Source organism: Pteropus vampyrus, unplaced genomic scaffold (genome assembly GCF_000151845.1).
Source record: "Pteropus vampyrus isolate Shadow unplaced genomic scaffold, Pvam_2.0 Scaffold13, whole genome shotgun sequence".
NCBI classification, from domain to species: Eukaryota; Metazoa; Chordata; class Mammalia; order Chiroptera; family Pteropodidae; genus Pteropus; species Pteropus vampyrus.
Genome location: NW_011888794.1, coordinates 7,155,962 through 7,163,267, shown reverse-complemented (window position 1 = coordinate 7,163,267; position 7,306 = coordinate 7,155,962).

Below are 7,306 nucleotides of genomic sequence, written 5' to 3'. Positions count from 1 at the left end.
GGATCTCACCCAGAAGCCTTTGAGAAGTGCGGTCTCGCAAGCCCCACCCCACACCCACTGCATTCCCATCCACGTTTTTAAGAAGATGCCCAGGGTTTTCCTCCTGCACATTACAGTTTGAGAAGTGCCACTCTCACAGACCTTAAGCTTCTAGCAACGCTGCCTGGCACTTCAATGTTCAATGGGAGTTTATGGAATGAATTAAGCTGAATTCTGGAGGCCACCAAATCGAGCTTCAGGTGGAGATGAAAAAAGTAATTTGAACCCCAAACCAATGCCTTGACCTAGAGCTAAACTTCTATGGTCACTATGGAACCTAAAAAAATAATAATAATAATCTGCCTTAGCTGAAGAGCAGAAGTAAGGTTCTGTAAAGGAAAGACAGAGTGATTAAGGAGTGAAGCTAGTGTGCAGACGAGCTGTGGGCAGGAAGCCCAGGAACCAGCCCACAGAGACCTTGAATACAGTTCATACCATGAAACTTCTTCCATAGCAGTACAATATGTTGTGTTCTTAAGTGATGCTTTGTGTCCTACACTGAGGGAGATCATGTGTGGCAGTGGCAGAGGCCCGAGTTGGGGGCAGGCAATCCCACTCCGCTTTGAGGGGGGAGGTGGATTATCTGGGAGCTTTGTTTGGAGGACTGCCTCAAGGATCTTAAATGGCAAAAGGATTAACTAGAAGACGCCCCACCTATTCCTCCTGGATCACGTTTTTCAGATGCATGTAGAAACGGACACTTAAACACCAGAGAGTGCATCTTAATATCTGCTTTTGGAGTTGACCCTAACTCACTGGATATGCTGACAATGCTTTTAAAGTGTGCACGTAAATAAATTTAAAATATTCATTTTCGAGACTTCCTTTTCTAAAAATAGTATCCCTGTTTTAACTTAGCTTTGAAAAAACAGATTCACCTTTCATCCTTTCTCTTTACATAAAATCTACCCCTAATTCTTGCCTAACTTGTCTTCACAATCTGTCTTGCATGAGCTTCTCCCTTTACATTTCTGAAGCCACTCCTTTGACTCAGTGTCTGGAACAGGCTTCGAACTGGGAACTTGGCATTGAGGTTCGAACTCTGGAATCAGGTGAAACTTGCTCTGACTTTCTGCTCCATCCCTTACTACACGTGTGACCTTAAATTACTAACCTCTATGTTCTGGTTTTCTCATCTGCCAAATGGGGATAATGGTAGTGCTTACCTCATAGGGGGGTTTTATGAGAATTAAATGTGCAAAATGCTTCGTAGTGTCCGGTACACTGTAAGTGCTATACATGTGTTCCTTAATTTAAAAATTGCACACAAGATGTGCTCAGTAATTGTTTTCCTACTGGTCTGCCTTTATTTGCATCGCTGGATCTATCCGTCCCCATTGGTCCCCTACAAATCTTCCTAAAACATCCGTCACAGTGTTAGAATGATGTGGCCACCAACGACAGGAACCCTGACTAATAGTGGCTTAAACAATACTATATCTACAGCTTAGTTAACTCGTCATCTGGGAGTAGGCAGGCCCAGAATTGACTCAACATTTCAATGATATCATCAAAGATCCAGATTTCTTGAATCTCTCCACTTAGCCATTCTCAGTGTGTGAGAGATATCTTTCCTCATGGACCCAACATTGCTGCTGGAGCTCTAAGCACACATCCCTACACAGCAGCATAAGTTCAGCAAGGGGAACCAGATGCAAAAGGAGATTTAAAAATGATTTTCTCCTTGTATATTTTTCTCTGTGCTTTTTCCAGAAGCACCTGGCAGGTTTCCCTTACAGCTCACTGCTCAGACTTGTGTTATGTTGTCAGAGCTGTGGCCGTCAATCATTAAAGCTGGGCAAATTAAAGAAAGGAATGGCTGTGGGAAGGGAGATAACAGCGTCCGCCACATTTTCATCATGTCACCTTCTTGCCTGGCTTCAAAACCCTTTCATGGCACCTCAGTGCCTGCCATAAAAGCTCTAGCCTTTCTGGTGAGGTGCCGAGACTCCCCCACGAGGCAGCCCTTCCCTGGGCTCCGCTCCACGGCCTCCGTTGCAGGTCCACACGGGTGCCAGGCGCTGCCCAGACGTCCTGCCTTCTCTTCCCTGTGTTTCGTTGCCTGGAATGTGTTTATCGTGTCTCCCTCTTTCGGCCACCACAAAACACGTGCTTCCCTGCTCATCTGTGCATGCTGACGTGCAACCTTTCCTTAAAAGCCCAGATTGGACGTCTCCTCTTCTACTGGAACACTGATTCTCCAAGACAGTAGACTTTTCCTTCCTTCACATTCCTCACATTGTTTTATACTGTTTCGATGTTTTCTGATATTTTAGTTATGGAAAGGGGCTATATATTTTTCACCTTTATGTTCTATTTCCTTGAATTATGCTAAATAGTAATAACAATTATAAAACTATTAACTGTTTATGATTTGCTAGGCATATAGAAAAATGGGCACTTTAGGTATATTATCTCATCACGCTAACCTTTTAAAAGTATGACTATTTCCTTTTTAAAGAGAAGTAAACTGAAGTTAAGCAAGATTTAGTGACTTGCTTTAAGATCACCGGGTTTTAAGGGGCTGTATCTAAGTATCTAAGTGACCTGTATTTCCAAACAGTAGCTAAGTTACTCCTTATCGTAGTACCTTTCAAAGTAGTAAGTCCTCATTAAGTTTGTATTTAAATGAATAAAAGAGTATTTGTATAAGTTGGCTAATAAAGATAGCCAATCTGTGTAATATGTGCCCTGTACCCACCTTTCTCCCTCTGAAATAACAAAATTGTGTCTTTTATGTACGAAAAATATTTGAATATCTGCCTCAATCTTTCTCATTTTACTTTAGTTATGTAGTCTTTTATTCATTCAACAACAAATACCTGCGTTAATTGAGCACAGACTGGTTGTATGCATCAAGCAATATGCTAAGTCACAATACTTTTGGCCTCATCTAACCACTTAGACAGAAAGTGGCTTAAACACAGATGGCGGCCAGCAGGACAACTCTCTAAATGATAAGTGGTCCTTCAGAATCAAAAACAACTTTCTAGCAGAGTACCCATTCAAACTGCCAAAGATCACATTTAAAACAAAGATCCATCACCCCAGCATCGATGAAAAGAGGCAGGTCTGTCTGCCAGCAATTAGCGCTGAAAACTAGAAGCCAGAAACTAAAACCAACCAACTAATCCAGTCCCTCATAGAACTGGGGAATGACCCCCAGCAGGAGCACCTCCTCTGGGCTGACCTAGCTGAAGAATACTCGAAGGACCATAAAAAATTCTGTAAGAATGCTGAAGAGTTTACAAAGAAATATGGGAAAAAGCGACCTGTGGACTAAAATCCGCCGCTGTTGATTCCAGCGACTGTGAGCAGAGCCTCTGAGCAATGCATTCAGCCGCCCATCCGGCAGGACTCTGGAAAATTGACACTGGAGTTCGCTGTGTCAGTTACTAACTTTCTACAATTTTCTTAATTGAAAGCGGTCTAGGTAACTTGTAGAGAAAGGGTTAAAAATTTTAAATGTTCTAAAAAAAAAAGTGGCCTTAACATATAGTGTTTTTTATTGTCTCCCTTAACGATTGCTAGGTGGTTTCTAGGTGGGTACAGCGGCTTAATGGCATCAGGTCTCAGGATTAGCACCTCTACAATTCCCTTGACCTTTCCCTCATGGTTGCAACATGGCTGCTGTGACTCCAGACTACATCCTCACACAGCTCACAGATTTTCCTGATTTCTTGTTGTATCTCAATGGCTACAACTAGATTATATGCCTGCCCTTAGACCACTAGTCCCGTGTTCCCTGAGATCAAGAATCTCGTGATACTTGAACTAAACTGGGATTCTGCTAGTAAGAAAGAAAGGAGGGGAAGTAGTTTTGAGTCACCAGTGAAAACTGTCTCCCCAGATAAGTAATACAAAGATGAATAAAAAGGACATGATTCTTGTCCTGGTGAAGCTGACTCCTAGCAAGGACAAATATAATAAAATAAAAAGGACATGATTCTTGTCCTGGTGAAGCTGACTCCTAGGAGGACAAATATTAAATTATAAAATAAAATTATACGTTGTGATGAGTGATAAGATGGAAATAAACAGGGATCTGTGAAGTAGACTGATGTCTGCTAAAACAAGATGTTTCTGGAAAGACCTCTCTATGGAGGTGACATTTAAACTGAGACTAAAGAATGAGAATGAATTCGCCATATGCAGAGCAGAGAGAAGTGTGTATTAATCATTTTTGCATTTTCTGCATCTTATGATGTTTTGACATTTTGGGAGTCTTCCAGACTTAGTGGAAGATTATCCCTCCCAGGGCTAGACCATTCTTAATCATAGCAAAGGATCAAACTGGGAGCACTCCTTTCGAATGCAGACCGACCTGAATCTATACTCCCCAGTACACACTTTATCCAGTCCTCACACACCAAGCCGATATTTCTCCTGTCCCGAATCATCCCAGGGTCAGGTACCAGGCAATGAGAGATCAATTCTGTAGCCTAAAGTCTGTCAGAATGATTCAAACTAGCCAGTCCTCAAATGTTTACTCGGCCCTGCCATGCCTGCCCTGTGGAAGCCCCAATAAAAGATTTGGCCTAAGCTTTCTCCTCACTCCTGTCTTTTGCCACTTGACCAAAGCCTAGCACTTCCCCTTTGGCCCTGTGTGGTGTGGCTCCTTTCTCTTGGGAAATGTAAGTAATAAAAATCTTCTTTAGATGGCATTAGCTTCTCCATGTTGTCACTCAGTCACTTTCATAAATTAAGACCCAGGCTCAGAATAGTGTGGAAGCAAGTGTGAAGACTCTCGGCGAGCACTGCAGAAAATAAAAGCAAGCAAGCAAGCGTGGCTGCTGGTTAGCTGCTATTATGAGACTGGAGAGGGATGAAGACTTCTAACTGCCCATCAAGATGAATTCTCTTCCTGCTCAAGTTTGAGAACCACTGTTGAGACATAAAATGGTAGAAACGTGAGTTCCTGAATGTCCACATGGAATAAAGCTGGATATGTGAATCTGAAGCTCCAGAGGAAGTTTTGGGTAGGAGACTATCAACTTAGGGTGATATTCAATGGTATGGAATGGGTAAGTTAACCTAGGGAGAGATTTAGAGAAAAGAAAAAGAAGGACCGAGGATTGAGGCCTGGATAATTCTCACATTTAGGAGGAGGAAGAGATAAAAGAGCCTGATAAGTAGTCTGAGGGGCGGGAACTAGAGAGGTAGGAGGTGAACTAGGAGTGTGATGCCACGGAAGCCAAGGAAGTGGAGTGTTTCGGGGAGGGAGCCGGGGCCTCCTCTGCTCAATGCAGAGCTTCTCCCCTCCTCACAGAGCAGCAGCAGTGCGTGGCTGGAGAACTGGCCCCTGACTCAAGCCTGAGTCTAAGTTAAAAGTGACCCCACCACCTTGCCAATGTTTGGTATAAGAATGAATGTGAGGCCCGGTTCTGGTCAATAAAAATGCAAAGAGAAGCGTACTGAAGACTTTGGTGAAAATTCTTCCTTTCTCTTAATAGAGAGTAACAAGAAGCTAATGTCTGCCTCTCCCATTGGATGTAAATAATATTACAATATTACCCGGATTGATACCAGCAGGCATTTTATGACCACAAAGGGACCATGAAGGCATCATTTGAAGGTCATAAATTTCCTTGTTTGTAAAATGGGGATAATGCCTTACAGAGGATGAAGCTGGCATTTTGGACACCCGTTGTCAGAGATTAAATGGAACCCAAGTCCTTGATGACATGGTTGAGCCACCAAATCAACCACAGCAAACTTTCTGTTTTGTGAGCTAATACAGTTCCTTGAGGTTTAGTCAGTTTAATTTAGGACTTCTGTTTCTTGTAGCTGGAAGCAGCTTATCTGATACAGTGATATATGAAGGCTATTTTTATTTTTAATTGTCAGAAAGTCACCGATTTATTACAAATTCTCAAGAAAGATTATTTGTATGAAGTATTGTTCAATGAGTGTTGTAAAGCACTTTTCTAATAAAATGGAATCAGCAACCTAATCTTATCAGACAACAAAAAAAATCAGCTTAGGAATAATGGATTAAGCATTTTACTTATCTGAAAATGAATATATATTTCCTATTAATGTATTCTTCTACAAATCAAGTCATATTTTTATCAAAACTTCACTGAAACTAATTTTTTGAATTCTCATTTGGCATAAAAGATGCAAATATTGAAAGTCGATGTTTTATCCTTTCCTCAACCTTGAGTAACTGTAGGGATTGAAAATTAGGTCTATGGAAAGAACATCTTGAATATTAAATATGCAAAATACTATAAGCAGGAAACTATATCCACACAAAATCAATGGTTGGACTGGTTGAAATATTGATATCTTAATTTCATTTAGAAAATTGATTTATTAAAATACAATGAAGCTTAATACTTGAAAGTAATTTCATTTACTGCTGGAATACTGAGGTTGTAGAAAGAATGGTAATCTAGATATCCGGAGCTTTCCGAATTAGTTCTGCCTGTCCCACCAGTTCTGTAGTCTCGAATACATAATTAACCTTCTGTTACTTTATCCAGGCAAATGAGGAGAGGTTGATCTTGGTAACCTGTGAAGCTGTTCTATTTCTATAATTCCATAATTAAAATCGTGTCTTAAATTTTGAAAGTAAAAACAACCGAAGGCACATTTTTATAAACACGTTATATGAAATGTACTCCATTTCTAATTTCAAATGGGTAATTGTTTTCAATTTATAACTTGGTCTCTTTTCAAACATTTCTGTTGGAATTATTTACTAGAAGCACATAGGAAGCTCCCATATAGATGAGTTAATTAAAATACCTGTTTACCATGCACTGGAAAGACACATTTTAAAGAGAGGTATAAATAGATTGTCACGATGAAAAAGTGACATGTCCTCTTGGTGGTGGTTAGAAACAGGATTAAAATTAAGCATGATTCTTAAGCTAGCAATGTATTTCATAAATCATAAGATTATCATGAATAACATTCTTGTTAAAAATGCCACTGTCAACATTCTCACTTGCAGTGTGGTAAGTGCTGCATCGGTAGGATTAGTCATGTGGTGTGACGTTTTTAGAGTTCATACTGCAGTGTCTTCTGCGACAAACATGTTTCATTGGTCCGATGACCAAAGTCAGCCATATGCGAATGTAAACAGCAATGATGTTTTTTCTATGTATTTCCCCCTATATTAGTAGACAAATGTTATAGTTACTTCCTTTGATCTACTGTTCTTTTATTTCTCTTCTTACCCCTTCCCCCCCAAAAGATGTGTCTATTACACATGATTATTAATTTGGGGCATTTTCTTAGGAAGTTCACTGTCTTCTCT